The sequence below is a fragment of the Euprymna scolopes genome, chromosome 19, assembly GCF_053919585.1.
Source record: "Euprymna scolopes isolate OS-2025 chromosome 19, ASM5391958v1, whole genome shotgun sequence".
NCBI lineage: Eukaryota > Metazoa > Mollusca > Cephalopoda > Sepiida > Sepiolidae > Euprymna > Euprymna scolopes.
In genome coordinates, this window is record NC_136500.1 from 90,582,673 (window position 1) to 90,603,179 (window position 20,507).

The 20,507-nt window shown below is 34.2% G+C and overlaps 1 protein-coding gene and 1 pseudogene across 1 annotated transcript in view; one reads left to right on the forward strand and one right to left on the reverse strand.

The window, feature by feature from the left end:
* LOC145239829 (Golgi-associated PDZ and coiled-coil motif-containing protein-like) overlaps nt 1-20,507 on the forward strand; it is a 460,043-nt gene that overhangs the window by 53,986 nt on the left and 385,550 nt on the right. The window lies entirely within an intron of this gene.
* Nucleotides 15,733-15,849, reverse strand: LOC145240409 (5S ribosomal RNA; annotated as a pseudogene).

A 20,507-nucleotide genomic window follows, 5' to 3' on the forward strand; every position in this document is an offset into this window, starting at 1 on the left:
ATGTGTTGCCGTAGATGGTCGTGTCATCAGCATAGATGTCAACGAATGATTTAAGTATGTGTTTAGGGAGGTCATTGATGTAGATCAGGAAGAGAGTTGGGCCCAGGATTGACCCCTGAGGGACTCCAGCATTTATATTGCAGGCCTCCGATTTTTGTCCATCTACCACTACTCTTATGAGCCTATCGGAGAGAAATGATTTAATGATTGAGAAAACATTTCCAGTTATACCGTAGCTGGAAATCTTGTGAAGTAGACCCTTATGCCATACCTTGTCGAAGGCCTTTGATATGTCGAGAGCAATTGCCCTAGAAAGGAAGCCTTTGTCAAGAGATTCACTAATCCTGTGGGATATAACCGTCAGCACATCTGCGGTAGATCTTGCAGAGCGGAAACCATATTGTGTGTCACTAAGAAGGTTATTCCTGCTGAGGTGGTTGACTATTTCTCTATTTAATATGGATTCCAGCAACTTACTCATAACACACAGGAGACTTATTGGTCTGTATTGAGAGGGAGATGACTTATCACCTGAATTCTTAAATACAGGGCAAACTGATGAGGTCTTCCAGGGAGTCGGAAAGCACTTCTCCTTAAGGCAGCGCTTAAATAGTTTCGTAAGTATGGGAGCAAGTTCTGGTTGAAGCTTTTTTAACACTATAATTGGGATGCCATCAGGGCCAGTTGCTTTACTGGAATCTAGGTTCTTTATTAGCTTGGCGACCTCATGCACGGATATTTGTATGTTACCTAGCTTGTTCTGTGTTATAGGAGGAAATATGGGGAGTTGATGGCCTTCGTCGCATAGGGTAGAATTAGCTGCAAAGTTCTTTGCAAATAGTTTGGCCTTGTCTGACGCTGACGAGATGACCTCTGGTCCATTGATAATGGTTGGGATAGAACGCACACTTCTGTTCAGGATCCTATTTGTTATTTGCCAAAACTGGTGGGATCCAAGCCGCTGATCAGCTACCTTGGATTTAACAGACTGGGCATATAGCTCTCTTGCATTTTTTATTACTCTTTTACAGTGGTTGCTGGCAGACCTAAAAGCAGCTTTAGTCTCAGTGCATCTATTACGTTGGTAACTATGGAAAAAGTGATTTCTGTGCGCGATAGCAGCAGCACATTCTGGGGAGAACCATGGCTGGCTGTTAGGTTTTTGTTGGAATTTTTTAGATGGTATGAATTGGTCTATGCCTGCAATTAACCATTCGGATCCTGATACCGATGCCTCCTAGATTTTCACCAGAGCCCTGTTAGACAGATAGTTCTCACACTACCAGTTCGCCCTCCCCCTACCCTAGGTTTGAACTTTAGGATGGTGGTGATACTGCTGAAGCAAGAACACAAACTGAATTGCAATAGTGATGTAAAAAAAGCAGAGAATACTTGTAATCTGAGGAGACTTGCTGTCACTTAAAAGAAAACGATTTATTTCTATTAATCTACTAGCAAGAAATTGCTGAGAACGACTAGTGAGTGAGAATTACTAGTGCGCAAGAAATTCTAATTATAAAATAAAGAATATAAAAGTTTGCATAATCTAACTCAATTTGCATATAGTGTTTTCTGCGTTTAAGACGTATAATTTTTATTTTAAAACAATATAAACTGTGATCACTTTTGATTGCAACAGCGAAAAAAATTATTGCTTGCCAAGTAAATTTTAGCAACCATTTTGTCTCACAAGACTCTTTATAATGAATCTCATGAATAAAGTATACAAACAGGAAACAATTCCGCTAATGTTCACGAGATGTCTACTACCATTGACATAATGAGAGGCTATTTTTCTCATCCTTCATTGTTACAGTGGCTTTATATAAATCTTGCACATTGCCAAGACTGAATTTAAGATCATCTCAGTCTGATTACTAGTGTTGGGACGATTAATCAGAATTGGAAATCAGAAAAATCGGAGCTTTTGAGGGTATTGGAATCGGAAAAATTTGTGCATATTTTCCAATGTCAAAAACGATTCATTTAATTGTCATTTTTGCAAATTGCTTAAAAATTCACCCTTGTCTGTTTGTCTGTCCGCACTTTTCTCAATAAGTACGCCTTAGAATTTTTTGAAATTTTGCACAAACATTAAACATGATATGAGTACAAAAGTAACAAAACGGATGTTCTGGCAAAACTCTGGTTGCCCCCCCCCCCTAGGGGTGCCTTTCGGATTAAAATGGCTAAAATTGACACTTTTGTGCTTATTAAAATATTTGTGCCTTGAATTTTTTATAAAACTTTCTGAAAGGTTGTAACTAATTGAGTTCTATTTAATTTTGTTTGTCTATACTTCGCGATAACTCTTGGGTGTGCCCCAGGGGCTCTTCTAGGGCTAATAAAAACACTTCATTTTTGGGACTATTTTACCATATTTGTCCAAAATTTTCTGTGTATGTCTATGTAGTGGAGTCGGGAAAGGTGAAAGTAGGAACACGATGACTTGGTGAGAATAAGAACATTTATATCAAGAAAGGGTTAGTGGTACAGAAAAGGTTAGTTAGACTGTGGGGAGTCGTCTCTGTACGACATCTGGGATAACTCTCATTGAGCGGTCTAGACTTGCTGATTATATGCCTAATGGACAAGTCCATCTTAAGGATTATAAGGGTGTGTATGTCCCCACAACAGTCTATGTAGCAATTTTGCATGATGCTGAACTCAAATGTAAATATGTTAAGGCCTTGGGGACTTTTGGGATTAAATGGGGGGGGGGGAGGGCAAATGATGGTCTTAGTCATTTCTGTTTTTCCATGGTGCAGAACTCAAATTTACATATTTAAAGGTCTGTTTATTTTCACTAGATTTGACGTCCCCTCGGGACTTTTGGGGCTAAATGGAAGGATCAAATGCTGAACTTAGTCATTTTTTTATGCCTCGTTCACTGTGCACTCACGGGGAACTATGCATGCTTCACTTGTTTTTTTTAAATTTTGTTTAAAGCAAAATCTTCCACTGCTGTCAGCAATGATAAAATAATAAATATTTATTGATTTTAAAATACCAGTAAAATTAAAATCTATAGACCAACGTCCCACAAATGTATTTTTTACGCTTGAGAAAATATCTGCTCACTTAACATGTGTTTTCACGGTGATCGGGAATAAATAACAACTCTATTGTTAAATATTTAAAGATTTATAAAGAATCGGAATCAGTAATTGTATCGGAACCGGGGAAAAATATTGTAATGGTCATATCGCTACTTGTTACATAACAGAAATTGATAATGCGCAGGTGCAAATAAAACACAGGTAGCAAATTGATGTGTTATGCGCAGTGAAAAAACTATTCTATGTGAACATCTATAAAAGTCAACAATTGAACGATTTTACTAAGACGCCATGTCGAAGGAAATAATACATTTTTTATCAACGGCCAGGATTGCCATTACTGATGTGACATCTTCCTACGTTCACCGTACGAGTGCGAATTTTTTAGCAACGGAAACCAACGACCAAGCAACAATAATAAAAAGAATACGATTGATATGTTTCAGTACATCAGTACAAATCGCAATCATCATCACCATCATCACCATCAGTATATTTGCTGATAATAAAACACTCTATTAACATGCAAGAAGAATGGATGTACGCAAATCTAACAAAATGGCTGGTCCAACTTTCTCAACTAAACTTCAACCTCTGTCCCATCGCCGCACGTCATGGGTATGACCTTAAACAACATCCGATGGTGAGGCCCCCAACTTGCAGGCTTTGGGGAGTGTGGAGCCACTCTTTAATTGCCATTGCTCCTAGGTCCACTCTGACCCGGAGTGGTAGTACCTGTTAGGGTCTCAACTATGGATTAAATAGAAACCGACTTGAAAAAAAAAATATATATATATATTCTATTAAAAAATGTTTTTCTTCCAAATCACTGAATTTGGCATTTAATAAGCTGAAAAGTGTTGATATGCCGTAAACCAACCAACCAACCAACCAAACCAAACCTGTACCATCGCCGCAATGTTGCCTCTCTGTGCCTTGATTTACATTCTAAACCTGATTTAGAATCAATCCAATCCGCATGAAGTTACAACTCTATACTGGAATGTTTGTATCATAAAATACACCTAAATAAGAACCATATTTTTCTTCCATATGCACATATACATGGATGTACTATGATTTCACATTATGAATGAATTTGGCTTCGTTTTCTTTCTTTTTCTTTTCTATATTTGATAAAGGTATGCAATCAGCAGCAGCTGGGATGGTACTGTTACACTAATGTAAACTTTTCATTGTCATGCATATAACATTTTTCAAAATTATCAGCAAGTTGAAAAATAAGTTAAAAAAAAAATCTGCTGACTTTGACTGAACACTCAAATTAAATATCTACCACAGTGCATGCACCACAAGTTACAATTTCCCACACTTTTTAGGGGGAGGGGATAAATAATGATTGTTACATAATTTGACAAACAGTACGGATTTAGGCAATATCGTTCTACTGCAGATATTTTAACAGTCATCTCTCAACGCATATACCATGCACTGGATAAGGCGGGCGAAGCCTGTAGCCCTTGATATATTAAAGACCTTTGACAAAGTTTGACACAAAGGATTGCTAATGAAAATTAAATCGTACGGTATAACTGGACGTATACTAAATATTATTAGATCCTTTTTAGAAAATAGAACCATCCAGGTTGTCATTGATGGACGTACATCCAAGTAGTATAACATTATTGTTGGAATGCCTCAGCGGTCGATCGTTGGATCATTATTATTCCTGATATTCATAAACGACCTCCCTGATAATAATGTGTCCGAGATGAGTGCATTTGCTGATGATAAAACACTATAACATGCATGGATGTACACAAATCTAAGACAATGGCAGATCCCACATTGTCAACTAAGCTCCAAACCCTGCCTCATCGCTGCAATTTTTCATCTCTGTGCTAGTTTTATAAATATTTTAATGGAATGTGTTCTGATGAACTCGTTGCACTTGTGCCCCCTTGACGTACATACCCCGACAAACTTGCTTAGCAACAAAATCTCACCCCTTCACTGTTGAGGTCCCTAAATGCCAGAAAACTTTCTACTCTAATAGTTTTTTTCCCCCCCTTGAACAGCTAGACTTTGGAATTTCTTTCCTGCTACCTGCTTCCCTAACTTTACTGATATGCAGAAATTTAAATGTAACGTAAACTAATATCTTTCCTGGGCTTTGTCCTAAATAGTATCCCTTACGTCCAAGTGGTGATATACCTTGTTAGGGGTGAACGTGAGTAAAAAAAAAAAAAAAAAAATTTTGATGATCATTTTCATTTTTTGTTCTTTGTGTTTATCATATTTTGTTGAAGGGGTCATAACACACAATTTTACTGAGCAAACTATGAAAGCAAGTAGGTTGAGTCGATCTGTAAAAGCACTGAAAATAAACAGGATAGTTTTCGTTTCTTTTCTTTTTCTTTTCTACTGCTGAACTCTTTTACCAAACGTTGGGTTAATGAAATATGTTAAATAAATAACAAAGTCCACCTGTGAAAGTAATGTTTTAATGTTTAAATAGAAATGATTCTTCTACCATAAAGTTATCTCCTTTGCTAAATGGTCCTGGATATGACCTTAAACTATATCCAGTGGTGAGGCCCCAGTTTGCGGGCTTTGGGGAGTGTGGAGCCACTCTTTAATTGCCATTGCTCCCAGGTCCACTCTGACCCGGAGTGTAGTACCTGTTAGGGTCCCAACTATGGGTTAAATAGAAACCGACTTGAAAATAACAAATATATTCTATTAAAAAATTTTTCTTCAAAATCTTTGGATTCGGCATTAAATAACCTGAAAAGGGTTGATATGCCGTAAAACAAAAACAACCAACCAACCTTTGCTAAAAGACGTTTTAAGGGTTTTTATTTAATTATTTGTGGACTATTATCCTCATCTTCTAGTTGTTTCACAACGTTTCGGCCAATTATTCCTCTGGCCTTCATCAGGTGGTTAACCACGATGGGTTGGGAATGTCGAATTCTCCAACAACATCCACAGCAATTATTGCCTTCCATAGATGTTGTCGTCTCACCACGGTTTGGCCAATTAATCCTCTGAACCGTTTTGGGTGGGATTGACTACTACCTTCAGACAATGCTCACCTGGAATCGTAAATATTCCGCATCTCTATCCACTGCGCTATGGGACCCGAAGTGCAATCAAGATTGGATTTTTTGGTCTTATAAATCCACATTTTTATTTTTTGTTCTTCCAATCGTCGGGTCCATACCGATTGTTATATTATTGAATGATTTTGAAATTCTTTTTGGGATGAGTAATTTGTATAATTTTATTTTATTTTAAATTTATTTTATTTAATTATTTGTGGACTGTTTGCCTCATCTTCTAGTTGTTGTTCTGACGAAGGCCAGAGGAATAATTGGCCGAAACGTTGTGAAATAAAATGAAATAAATTTAAAAATTACTCATCTCAAATGAATTGCAAATTAATTCAATAATATTTTGAAGGCTGTTTTCTGTCCTTGCATTTGACAAGATTATAACAAACAAAAAAATTCAAATGGAGAATTAGATAGAATTGCTATATTCACGTAAGCTTTTTTTCTATTCACATTACAATTAATTTTTTTGTGCATACAGCACTCATCAAAATTACAACCAAGACAAATAACTTTTAATATCTTTTGCTGACTTGCCTCCCTTTGGCTGAATTCTCAGATTCAATACATGTAATACACGCAACACAAGTTTCAGTACTTTCCAACACCATTTTTCTTTTTTTTTTTTAAGAGGTAAATCATGATTATTACATAATTTTATGATCATTGTCCTTTTCTTTACATGTGTTATGTCTTGAATTATTTTAACAGGGCCCACAACACCATGCAGCCATCTTGGATCTCATTCTGCATAGTGACTCAACTGCATGGAACGAACGTGGTAGAGTATTTAAAATGCCAACTTATTAATTTCACAAAGCATCATCAGCTGGGTTGTGGATTGCTTCATAGGTTCCTGGGAGCTTTGTTTACTGATATTTTCTTTTTTTTATTCAGGTGGTTGTGATGGATTCCCTACACACCCAACTGTCTGATTCAGTTATCACACTGTATGCCTTACCTGATTATTTCAAAATACTTTCTCTTTAACTTAACATGTAATCTTGTTCAACCGATCACAGCTTTGTATGTTCAGCCCCCATCCCTTCAGTACTTAAGAAATATATCTGTCTGACCACAACAACTATTCATATTTTTGTTTCTTGAGCAAGTGAACACATGACAATTTATTGTGATGATCATGATGATCTAATAATACTACTAGTAACACTACTACTACTACTACTACTACTACTACTACTTGAATCCTGAGCAAGTTTGCTATCAGTCAAATTTCAGAGAAAAACACTTAGCGTTATCAGAATAACTTACATTTTAATAAAAAAATAAATAAATAAAACATTTAAATATTCATGTCATTTTATTTTTCTGACACTAATTATTAGAAAGAAATTCTTATATAAATTGATAATATTTATAATAAATAGATAATTCTGAAAAAAAAATTGAATATACTATGATTGATAACGGTACTTGATTGTGAACATCTATATATTAATACGATAGCGTGTGTGTTATTTTCTGTGTCAGGCTTACATCGGAGTCGTTTAATTGTTATGGACTTCCATCTCTTGTAATAAATAATTTTACCAAGAATTCTTCATAAGTTTTGGTTTCAGTTTCGAGTATATCTGATGGCACTTCAGTAATCTATACTTTTTAAAAATAATTTTATTAGGAATTATTTTTAAGTTATTGTTTCACTTTCAATTTAAGCTGATACACCCAAGTCATATGGGTATATATTTTTTTTGGAAATTGCAACTTTATAATATATAAAAATTGATAATACATTAACTCCATAATAATATATACGAAATCTGCAAGAATTCAAATATCATATTTAAGCGTACTTTACGACCCTGCTGATCGGATTAAATATGGAATTCAATAAACTCGGTTAAAAATGAAATTTTTAGAACACAGACTAACATTTTCTCTATCTGACTGCTTAAACATATTTTCTTTTACATATCTATTACTGTCATCAAAATAGGGAAAATCGTCTTTCCCATCTTTTTTTTTTAACATGGGAGTCACCACTTATCAAGGCCCAAAAGCAATTTGAGGATAAGAGTTAATGACTGTACGGTAGTCACTGAGAAAATAGCGTATTAATAGTTAGTGGTGGAAATGGGGTAAAAATAGATTATTTAAGGATGGGAGGCTCAACAAGAACTTATTTACATTGGACTTGAAACCGACCATATTGTGGAACAGAGCCGGCAGTTCTAGGAAAGAAGCTTTGTGCATAAAATTTGTGATTAGATTTAGGTACACAGAGAGAATGTAGAAAACTGTTGATGGTCGTTATAGCTAGACAAGTTTTTTGTGAAAGTTTGGCAAGGGGGACTATGGATTGAAGCTCAGACGAGCACTTGTCATGAAAATAATGATAGAGCAGAGACAGGCTTGCAATGTCTAATCTGTGGGAAAGAAGTTGCAGGGAAGAAAAAAGGGTATCACCTACTAGGTTTCAAAGCCGGTTTTGAGCTTTCTCAAGGCAGGATAGGTGCTCCGAGCAGCTCCTGCCTAGATGTGGCAACAGTACTCTGTTTTAAGACTTACTCTTTATAATCTCTAATTATAATTAATCTCTTTTTTATTAATTTTCTTACTTTTCTTTGTATGTCTTACAATCTTAATAGTACATTCCAATCTTCATGTCTAGACAACAGCAATATAAAATTCTATATTAGTTCTTACTAGATCTTTAAAAAGCTTTAAAACAACGTTTGGCTCTCTTGACATATTTCTAATCCAATTCTTCTGTTTTAAATATACGACGTTAGTTTTTAATATACCATCAAAATCATACACTTCGTCTTTTCCATCCTTGATCATTGAAAGAAAGGTACTTCAAAACTGAGTCAGTATTTAAAAAAAATTTTTTTCAATCCAGAATGATCTTTTGGGGGGGGGGGGGAGCTGGATTTTCTTCGTTAAAAACCAACCTGGTGTCTAACTTTTCCAGAGTCAAGTAAATAAAAACCGTCAAATCGTATACTTGATTTCCTTTATTGATCTCTCTATTTTTTTTTAATATAGAAAGTGCTTGGAAAATCGATGGTATAACTCTGGGGTTATGTTCTGTACGTGTAAATGAACCTTTTTGTGTAAGGTTTGCTTTTGTGATAGCTAGTCTATTTTCTTTTGTGATTCACTTCTTTTTCTCTGTAATATCTATTTACTTACATTTGGTCTGTTGTAGTCTGATACCTAAAATAAAAAGGGCCAATATTCACAGGATGCCAGCTGGGTTCTCCATAGTGGCTATCAAAGAAGCGCCTGTCCTTGCCAATCATGATTCTGAGATTTTTCTTCTGAGCCCCATGGTTTTTATATTCGTTTGATATCAATTTTGTATGGTTTTGTTAATGCAACATCAGATTCAGACTTATTTTATCACAGTATTTCTCTATTCAATATATAAAAATCTATTACACACATCGTTTGATATTTACAATAACCAATCGTGATTAACATTTGTTTTAATGGCCTATGACTTGGAAACCAAATGTTTCCGGATTTATATACACATATAGAACATTATCTTAAAGTTATGCCATAATTTTTCGAAACGTTGCATTTACATTTTTTATATTCCAGGATCTAACATGTAGTATTGTATGTTTTCCTATGTTGAATTTGAATTTTCAAGAATCTTGCTAATATGGTATGTGTAAGATTTCTTTCAACAATTGTCTATCATTAGCTATTACCGACTTTCACTTTCATAGTCCGATTAAAAATTCTCTTGCAGTGGTTATTATTTTATTAGGTTTCTTTATCATTTTCACTATTTATTTATTGTAGCAAATAGCATCATCATCATTATTATCATTATTATTATTATTATTATCATTATTATTATCATTATTATTATTATCATCGGTTTAACGTCCATTTGAAATGATGACATTATTGGCTCACACGGGGCTTTCACACAAGTCAGCAAACGATCGGTTTGGAGACCTGTGGTATTCTCTGGAAGCTGAGTGACAACAAGTCTCCCCAGACGTTCAGCTCTCTCTACCTCCTTCGATAGCATTTGCAAATAAATTTGCGTCATCGCAACAGCCTCATACCATTGATTTCTCCCTGGTAGTGGCCATTGGTTTATACTGGAATTTGAGTGGCACTAAGCCTCGCCACGATCCCAGTTCTCTTTGCGCTTGTCCAGCGGAGGTCTGGCCAGCGCTCTCTCCTCGGTCTTTTCATCCTCCTTGACCCTTCTCGGCTTTTTGGTATCACTTTTCTATTGGGGGGAGGGATTATTATTATTATTTTTATTATTACCAGTTTAACGTCCGTATGAAATGTTGGTATATGTTGGACGGCTCTTAGAAATTGACTTGCAAACTAACGTGTGTCGAGACAAATCTTTATGTATCTCTTTTTCTCTTAAATCCATTATTTACACTTCCATTCATGTTTTTATCGACCTTCCCTGCTATCTGCCTCTGCTATCTCAATTGTTTATACTATCCCAACAACTCAAATTCTTCTCTACAATTTCCTCATATTGTCCAGATTTAATCTTCCTCGGAGGTCATCTGACCTAATCCTCTCTTTGGGACTCGCATTACACATCGTTTGCGTCATTCTCATGTAATTTATTTCCATGTAATGCAGGCCGTTAGCATTCACTAATCAGGTTTTACTTTCATACATCCTCACACTTCGTATATGCATGATTAACTGTTTCCTTGGTCAATAATCGTTACGAATGACAGAAGTTTCCATAACTTACTCCAATCACTCATAGCTCTTGCCATCATCCTAGCACCAGCATCTCCCTGTGTTTTAATGGCATCACCAAGATAACAAAACAGGATTTTGGGAGTGGATGAGTTTCGTTTTCCACAGTACATTTTTTTTTTTTCTTTGCCTAGAATATATATTCTGAAATTCATAATAATTTCGTAATAATGTATTTATTAGTTTATGAGGCTATCCTGTACATACATACATGTACATACACACATACAGGTGTATATATATAAAATATATATATCCATTGGTACGGCCTTGAAATATGTATATATATAGTGTTGTAAGAAATATTGTGTGTATATATATATATATATATATATATATATATATATATATATATTTCATTTAATCACATAAATTAATATAAGAAGATATAATTTTATGTGTTGTAAATTTTCAGTATTTACTTCAACAGTGCTCAATATATAAGTAGATCTAGATAGTAAGTTATGAAAATTAAGCTACACAGAATATTCAAAGTTTCATCCTCCTGAGAATTCGTCAGGTTTACCTTTGTCCTTTAAGTGCCCAACGATTGGCTGATTAGAATGGATGCAGTTATAACTAAGAACCTGATTGGCTTACTAGCAAATTCAATTCCATGTATTTATATAAAAATGCTCAATAATCACAACTCTTCGCATAAGCCTGATGCATTCTCACGAGGATGAAACATGAAATATTCTGTGTAGCTTAATTTCCATATATATTTTCATAACTTACTATATATATATATATATATATATATATATATATATAAGCTATTGTTTTTTTTTATTTATTTTTATCAGCGATTGTGTTGTATTTAATTGTTTCGCTTACCTAAGCATTGAGGGAGTTACCTGCCCTTTGGTTCTTTGCGCATCCCTTTTTGGGGTGGGCACATTATTTTGCTATTATTATTAATACTAGTTGTTAAATATTTAAATATGTTTTTATTTCAATATTTATTAAATATTTTTTACGTGCACAAAAGTTATCCGTGAACATGCATTTCTGGTGCAGTGACGATGGGTGTATAGTCAGCATGGCTAAACTTTTAACAAGGATCCATCCATCATTATCTAAAAAATATTTTAATGGTAACTATGTGTAATGTAAATAGTCAATTGGACAGTTACGAGTTTAATCCTTATTTAAAATTTAACTATGCTGACGACGGGTGATACTCAGAAACACATGCTCATGGATAAATTTTGTGCACGTAAAAAATGTTTAATAAATATCTAAATAAAAGCATATTTATATATGTAATAAATAACCTCAATAATAATCATTATAATATATAAATATATATATATATATAATGTATCTAACTTCTTTATTTTACTCTCTTTACGGTCTTATATATCAGACCTGTGATCGTCTAGTTAATGTCAATTTTAACGGTGTGCTTGTTTAGTCTCTGGATGTGGATGTGTGTGTCAGAACATATAATGCGAATATACATGATGACATACCTGTCTTCTGCTGGCATCTTCTTCTGGGAGGATTCGTCGATCATCTTGAGGGAGCTGCTTCTGTTACAATCAAAGACACATGCAAGACAGGACCCAAAACGAATGGTTGTTTTATATATATTTTTATTCACTCCCCAGGCATTTCGTCAGAGCATCCTGGAGTGAATGGAGATCTTTGTCTTGGAAACTGTCGCTCCCTTATGGGGAGACTTGTTTTAACACATCTTGCCTCTTCGATGTCTTGAATCCAACTCAACCAAAATTAACTCGGTTTTCAAAACCGCCACCTCTGACATGTCAGATCCGGTCCTCATTTGCATACTTTTCCAGTGCAACTTGATTGGTCACAGAGTTTGATTCATGTCACAGCATGACTCTTTGACCCTTCTGCAATGCTCATTCCTTATTGTTTCCCACGATTCAACTTTGTTATTCCGCTATATATATATATATATATATATATATATATATATATATAGAGAGAGAGAGAGAGAGAGAGAGAGAAATAGATAGGTGAATAATGTTTTTTAGCTGGCGTTGCCCAGCAATTTCTTAACAATAATAAATATGAAATATGCATGAAGTAGGATATCATATTAAAGCGTTTTATGACCAGGCAACACCAGGTGGCCTGATAGTATATAAATTTCTACAAATACCTTACTTATATATATATATATATATATATATATATATATATATATATATATATATATATATATATATTCCCATAACAGGTTAAATAATATTACTACCCGCAGTTATATTTACTTTTGTTGATTTAAATAATGGGTTATTTCTATCTTGAGTTTTATAATTGATTTTATTACATTTGATTATTAATAAACAAAGAAGAGAGAAAGAGGAAGATAGAAGTGAGAGTTATAAAAACTGCATAAAATATCATAGAGAGGTCAAACAACAAATAAGGTAAAAATGATAAACAGAAACTCAGCCAAAGGATGAATTATTTGCGGAGCTGCTCGGAGTACCCTATTCTGCCTTGACAGAGTACAAAATCAACTTTGTAATCTAGTCAGTAATGCCCTTCTCTCTTCTCGGCAGCCTCTTTCCCACAGAAAAGATGTTATGAGCCTGTCTCTGTACTTTTGTAATTTCATGGCAAGTGTTTGACTGATCTCTAATCTATAATTCCCCCTCGTCAATCTTTCATAAAAAACACTCGTCTAGCCAAAATCACAAACAATAAATTCTCCTTCTCTATATTAGTGCCTAAACCTAAACGTGGATTCCATGAATAGAGCTTCTTTCCTATAACTGCCCACCTGGAACTCTCTTCCACTGGTCTGTTTTCCAGCTGACTACAATATTGTCAACTTCAAGTCTAATGTAAACAAGTTTTTATTGAACCGTCCTCGTAATCTAATTGCATCAAATTTCCACCACAAACGATTGTTGAATAATAACATGGTTAAAAGTTAAAGTAGGTTTTATCGATCTCTCTCTCTCTCTCTGTCTATCTATTTATTTATTTATTTATTTATCCAGTGATATTGTTTAAATAATTTATATTGGAAGTTATTTATTGTTTATAGAATAGAATTGGTCTAGAGTGTAAAAATGGGTTTTACCTGAAGATGCTTACAGAAATGAGCTAAGTTAAAAATAAACAAAATGACCTTCAACAGTTGCGTATGTGACAGAGGTCACACGTTAGGAGACGTGTGTTTTTGATGATGACGTAACGGAACTGACAGGTCAAGAGGTCAAAGAGACAAGAAGTTTAGTCAGTCGAGAGTTTGAGTTTGGTCACAAAAGTGAGCAGACGTGTTTCAAAGTCAGGAAGTGGGGCTGGAAGGAACAAGCATGTAGGTACATAATGCAACCTCCTTGTGAAGAACACTGAGACAGTTGATATAAATAAATATATATATATATATATATATATATATATATATATATATATATATATATATATATATATATAAGTGTTGTTCTGAGGTTTCACAAAAGAAGAAAAAAGGTGTCTCAATCGGTTATGGTGTTGGTCGTTGCATGTTTATCACAGAGCCCAGCAGTGAAGACAGAAGCACTCCTGGATAAAGAAAAGGTATGAAGCATCTTGTCATTTATATCCTTTTTCTTATAAAAGATGATAGCTTTGTGTTCTACGAACTATAATATATCCCCGTGTGATAGCCCCTCTATACAACATGACTCAATTTACACATTTATATTATCCTCTCCTGGCTACCTCACAATGTAACACGATTGCTATACTACTGTCCCAATGATTGCCATACACACATTAACCCTTATCTTGAGTGGCCTCCAGGCTTTGATATGTGGTGACCCCTTTGTAAAGAAAAAAAAAAATGAAAATTAATTGGAATCAAAATATTTTAGCATATGCTTTTTGTTTATACAGGATAATAACAATATTCTGAAAGGGTGGATTTGTTATAATTTATGTCAATGAAATCTTTATTTTTGCGCTCAAACTTTACATTGCTTTTTTGCTGAACTGAGTCTTAAGAAACTCGACTACTTAAATTACACATTAAAATTTTTTTTTACATAATAATGGATGGTTCCTTCTGTATCTTTCGCTGAACTGACCACATGTTCTTTTCATCATTAAAAAAAGCCTCTTGTCAAATACATTATCCCTATTTCTTATAACCGGTTCTTTGAAGCCGTTCTTTTATAGTATTTTATTTCTTTATTTTTTTTTTTTATAACGACAGCTACAGTTATCGTCTTTTTTTTTTACAAATTCTTGTACATGAAGAGAAATGCTATACTCTAATCTCAAGGTACTAACAGACCTAATAAAGATTTCCCATATGCGAAGACAAGTTTAACAGCTCATCCCATATGGGAAAATTGAGGTTTTGAAATATATTGTCGGTGTTTTTGTCAGCCACATAATTTATAAACTATATTTTGTCTCATTATGTTCCGCAAATTAAATATGGTTCTACTAAAGAGTGCATTAGAAACTGATCCTGAAGCAAGTCTTTTGTTTCATCTCCAACTGTAACAAATATACGGCATAATCATGTTGACACACCGGTTTTTGTTAGATCAGTAAAGTTAAGCAACGTTGAGCCTGGCCAGTACCAGATAGGTGACCAATTTGGGTATACCAGGCACTATGCATAGGAGGACATCCTGTCTGCAAGAGTTGCAACAACCTAACAATGTCATCTCCCCAAACGTGACCGGAAGTTCTCTAATAGTAGTGCATATAGCATATAGGCTTCCTTCAGTTTTGACAGACTATGGATACCCACTGTAAGGGTCCCTGTGTGTAAAATTTTTGCGGCCAAAGTTGCGCAATCTCCAACCACACTTCTCCTGAGTCAGTATTGTTGAATACCAGTGGCAAGTGGAGGTTCAGGACGACTGGAAACAAATGCCGAGATAAGCAGAAAGCACATACAGCACCTAGAATTCCCAAATGGTCACCCATCTGGTACTAGCCAGGTTCAACGTTGCTTAACTTCGGTGATCTGATGGGAACCGGTGTGTCAACATGATTATGCTGTACACAACGTGATTATGCTGTATTACATAACAGACCTGACAATTCACGTTTGTCTCTTAGCTCTACTATTATTCTTTCTTTATATATTTATATACGTATATTTAGGTCTTGATAACCAATCGGCGTGACCTATCTTCTTTGAAGATATATATTCTATTTTAAAATTATAATAGACTTATTCCCTAACTTTGTAGTTCATTTGTTGTATGTGTTTTTGTTTCATAGGCAATAATGTTCTCAAGGCATAGATCCATCCTCGCATTTGTGAAGCAGTATGGCATCTTCTACTACAATGATTTTCCTCTTCATGTAGAAATGTGCTAATGATAGGTTTGCTAACAAACAGCTGTTTATTTTTTAAGCCTGTTTGTAATCTTCTGACCATATCCACTTTGTATCCTTTTTACCAACTTATTTAATGGCTCTATCAAATCATATACTTTTGGAATATCTATAATATAAAGCTGTATATGTGTGTGTGTGGTCATGAATAGGCTCTTATGTGGTTGACTATTTTAAAAGAAACTGATTACATATAATGATAGAAGATGTATTGAGACACAGGAATGGGTATGTTTGATCTGGCAGAACGGTGGTTCATTAAAATTGTGGGGTCTGCATTCGCGCCTGGTCCACAAAGTATGGATATAAAAAATTAAAAATAAAAAAAACGTTTACAAATGTTTTTGATATAGATGTACATAAGAATACTTTGAAAAGTATGTTTTATCTTAAATAGGGATGGTATAATAAAATTGCGGGGTCTGCGTTCGCACCTGGTCTCCATACAATGGAAATAGGCACAAACTTTAATAAAGACTTTTCATATCTTTCTGCATAAGTATACTTTGATAATTATGTTTCAGTTTGAAGAAATATGGTATAATAAAATTATGGGGTGTTCGTTCGTACCTGACCTACATAGAATGGAAATATGTCACAAAGTTTAACAAGGTTTCTTTATATAGATCCACAGAATATTGTGATAAGTGTTTCACTGTGAACAGGTATGGTATAATAAATTATGGGGTTTATCTATTTTATTTTTACTTTCATCATATTTTGCTTTGGTTTTGATACCCCAAATTCGAAGCTATCTCTTTACAAACCTTCCTTTTCATAACCTACCATACTTTCATAAATGAGAGTCCATTTTCTGTAGGCTGTTTTTGAACCCAGTCAACGACGGGTACTTTTGCTAGTATATACTATAATAACTTACTAATCTCAAGAAAGCCTGGAGTTTAGCAGTGTTATCAGGTTTTTGGGGTCTAGTTTTCTTTCTTTATTGACAATGATCTGCCCTAAATATTTTCTTTTCTTTAAGAACAATTTCAATTTTTCAGAACTCCGCTTGAATCCATATTCTTCAATTCTGAAATACAGCTCTAATATGGGCTTTGTATTGTGTCTTATTTTCGCTTTTAATTAAAATATCATCCACATATGTGATTATATATTCCATACCAGCCAACATTGTGTCCATTATTTGCTGGAATAGGCTTAGAGCTATCTTTAATTCAAAAGGAAGATAATTAACCTTCAAAATTCCTTTATCTGTGTTTTTTGTCATGAACTTATTTAATGGCTCTATCAAATCATATACTTTTGGAATATCTATAATATAAAGCTCTATATGTGTGTGTGTGTGTGTGGTCATGAATAGGCTCTTATGTGGTTGACTATTTAAAAAAAACTGATTACATATAATGATAGAAGATGTATCGAGACAAAGGAATGGGTATGTTTGATCTGGCAGAACGGTGGTTCATTAAAATTGTGGGGTCTGCATTCGCGCCTGGTCCACAAAGTATGGACATAAAAAATTAAAAATAAAAACATAACGTTTACAAGTGTTTTTGGTATAGATGTACATAATAATACTTTGATAAGTATGTTTTATCTTAAATAGGAATGGTATAATAAAATTGTGGGGTCTGCGTTCGCACCTGGTCTTCATAGAATGGAAATAGGCACAAACTTTAATAAAGACTTTTCATATCTTTCTGCATAAGTATACTTTGATAATTATGTTTCAGTTTGAAGAAATATGATTTTAACCTGAAGGTAAGACAAATCCAAATTTGAAAACACTCCACCACCGTTTAATTTTGTGAATGTATCTTCTGGAGATAGTATGAGGATATGCATAGTCTTTCAAAAAGTCATTCAACCCCGTTGAAAAACCAGCACATACTCTGATTTTTCTTTTTTTTTCTTTTTATATGTATGGTTGCCGACACCCTATCTAAGTAATCGACTTTTGAAATTATGCCAATTTCTCAAAGATCTAATTTCTCATTTATTCCACCTAGTGTCAAAAATGGTTTAAAAATTTAAAAAAAATCGTTTTTTATTCATACATTCTTCGTTAATTTAATGATTTCTTTCTTTGAGCGCACTAATAAAACTTTATAATATTCGCTATTGTTAGTTCTTTCTTTCTCGATCAGCAAAATACTAAAACTCCAAATTTGTCTGTTGCCGTTTGCATCTTTGGTCACTTTTGACGCCTTTCACCTGCTGCTGTCAACTCGAGTGTCTCGAAACAGTAGTAAAAAATGCTCTGAATCATAAATACAATGTTATATATTTTTTAATTAAATTACATTAAAAATATTTTTAAGTTGAAAATTATTTTTGTAACTCTTCTTTCTTTTGTAGAATTTTATTTTCTGAATGAGAACCGCCAAAGGCAAAAGTCATAATAGCAGTATATACAGTTAAATAACAGAATCATATAAGAATTTCTACAGAATCCACACTTTTATCTTCTAAAAATAATGCTCTGCTATTGTCTGAGTTAGACAATTAGATGCAACTTGTTTTCTGCTAAGAAAGATAAAGCCCTTATCACTCTTTCCTGTTTGCATTGAATGAAAGGTAAGTTTTCTGCTGAGAGCTGCTATCTAGATATCTTTCAAAGATAAAATACCTGCTAATGAAATATCTTTGTGTTTATTCAGTTTTATAATGGCTTAGCTATGATATATTTTGTTTCAGATTTGCTGAAACAAGCTGTGCGAACTGATAAGACTGCCAGCTCCTCACAGTATGGCAAAAACAAAAAAGAACAGAAATATACTTAACTCGTCTATAAAACTCAGCATTCTAGCTTCACGTAACTCGAAATATTTCACAATTCCTTTTCATAAAGTTAAGCATTTGATTCAACAGAATTATACGTTTTTCTTGACTACGGATTATTTAATGTATTTATTAACTGGCTTCATTTTACTGTGTATACTTGCAATCGATTGGAGGGCGACAGTGGTTAAATGGTTAACAACATTGACTGAAACTTGGGTGTGCAAAGTTCAAATCTAGTTTGTTCCACAGAAACGCTTTCATCAAACCCACATCTGACCTTGGAGAGCAGGTAAATAAATATTCTCGATCGACTTTGCTCAATGTGTAGTATATGTTCTGATGTTAGACTTCATCTTTTCTTTCCTTAAAAAAAAAAAAAAAAAAAAGTAACTAGAACTGAAAAAGAAATTTTTCATTGAATGGAAGGGGCTGGATTTTCCTCACTGGCAGATTCAACGGTTGAAGTAGTACTTTTTGTTTGTGCCAACGTTCATAACATATGTAGCCTGTGCTTCCCTTATTCCGTCCTTTAGTCTTCACATTCCATGAGCGATGTTTCTTACAAAGAGGGAATAATTGCTGTTTTCTGGGTCATAATCTATGCCTTCTAGCACATCATTTGCAAGTTTTTGACCTGGAAGTACTATTTTTTTTAGCTCTTTACATCAAGTGGCTTAATGCCTTTTCTGGAACGATTTCTATAGAAAAAAATACACTTCAATCTTGTGCCCAAATCAGCACTCGTGGGAAGGAAAGTAAATAGGGACTAGCATGCAAATCATCCTTCTGTCCTGGATGTGACATAAAACTATATCCAGTTGCAAGACTTTAATGGTAGAATTTCGAGGAGTATTAAATCAGTCCTTAATTACATTGACTCGAAATGGTAGTACCTGTCAGAGTTCCTTCTCTGTAAGTAACATAAATAAATACCTTTCATTATTGGTTATATAAAAAAAAAATTATTTACATTTCGTTTGGTGTTTATTTTATTTTATTTTTTAACGAAAAACCATCATAAGAGTTTGGCTCACTATGCACACTAAGATATGCACAAAACTCTGTTGGACTGAACTAAAAAAATAAAAATGTTTGTCGCTTTGTGCTTGTTTCACATTTTTAGGTTATTACTAGGGCTATGACAACAGCATATTCTTTTCATCGTTTTGACTCTCGAGTATATATCCGACACAGATAGACACAATTAATCAACTGAGAACCACATGACTACATAAAAACATATAAGATATCAATGGATATATACTTGAAAATCAAAACAAGGAAAAGAATATGCTGTTGTCATAGCCTAGGAATGTGAAATTTTGTTACAATGATTTCCTACCTACGTAAATTATCTCACAATTGTTACACCTTTTCAGCATAATCATGCTTGACACACCGGTTCCCGTCAGATCACCGAAGTTAAGCAACGATGAGCCTGGCCAGTATCAGATGGGTGACCATTTAAGGACTTCCAGATTCTGTATGTGCTCTCCGCTTATCTCGGCAATGTTTTCAGTTGTCCTGGCTTCTTCTTGCCACTGGACTTAAACAGTGCGATTCAGGAGAGGTG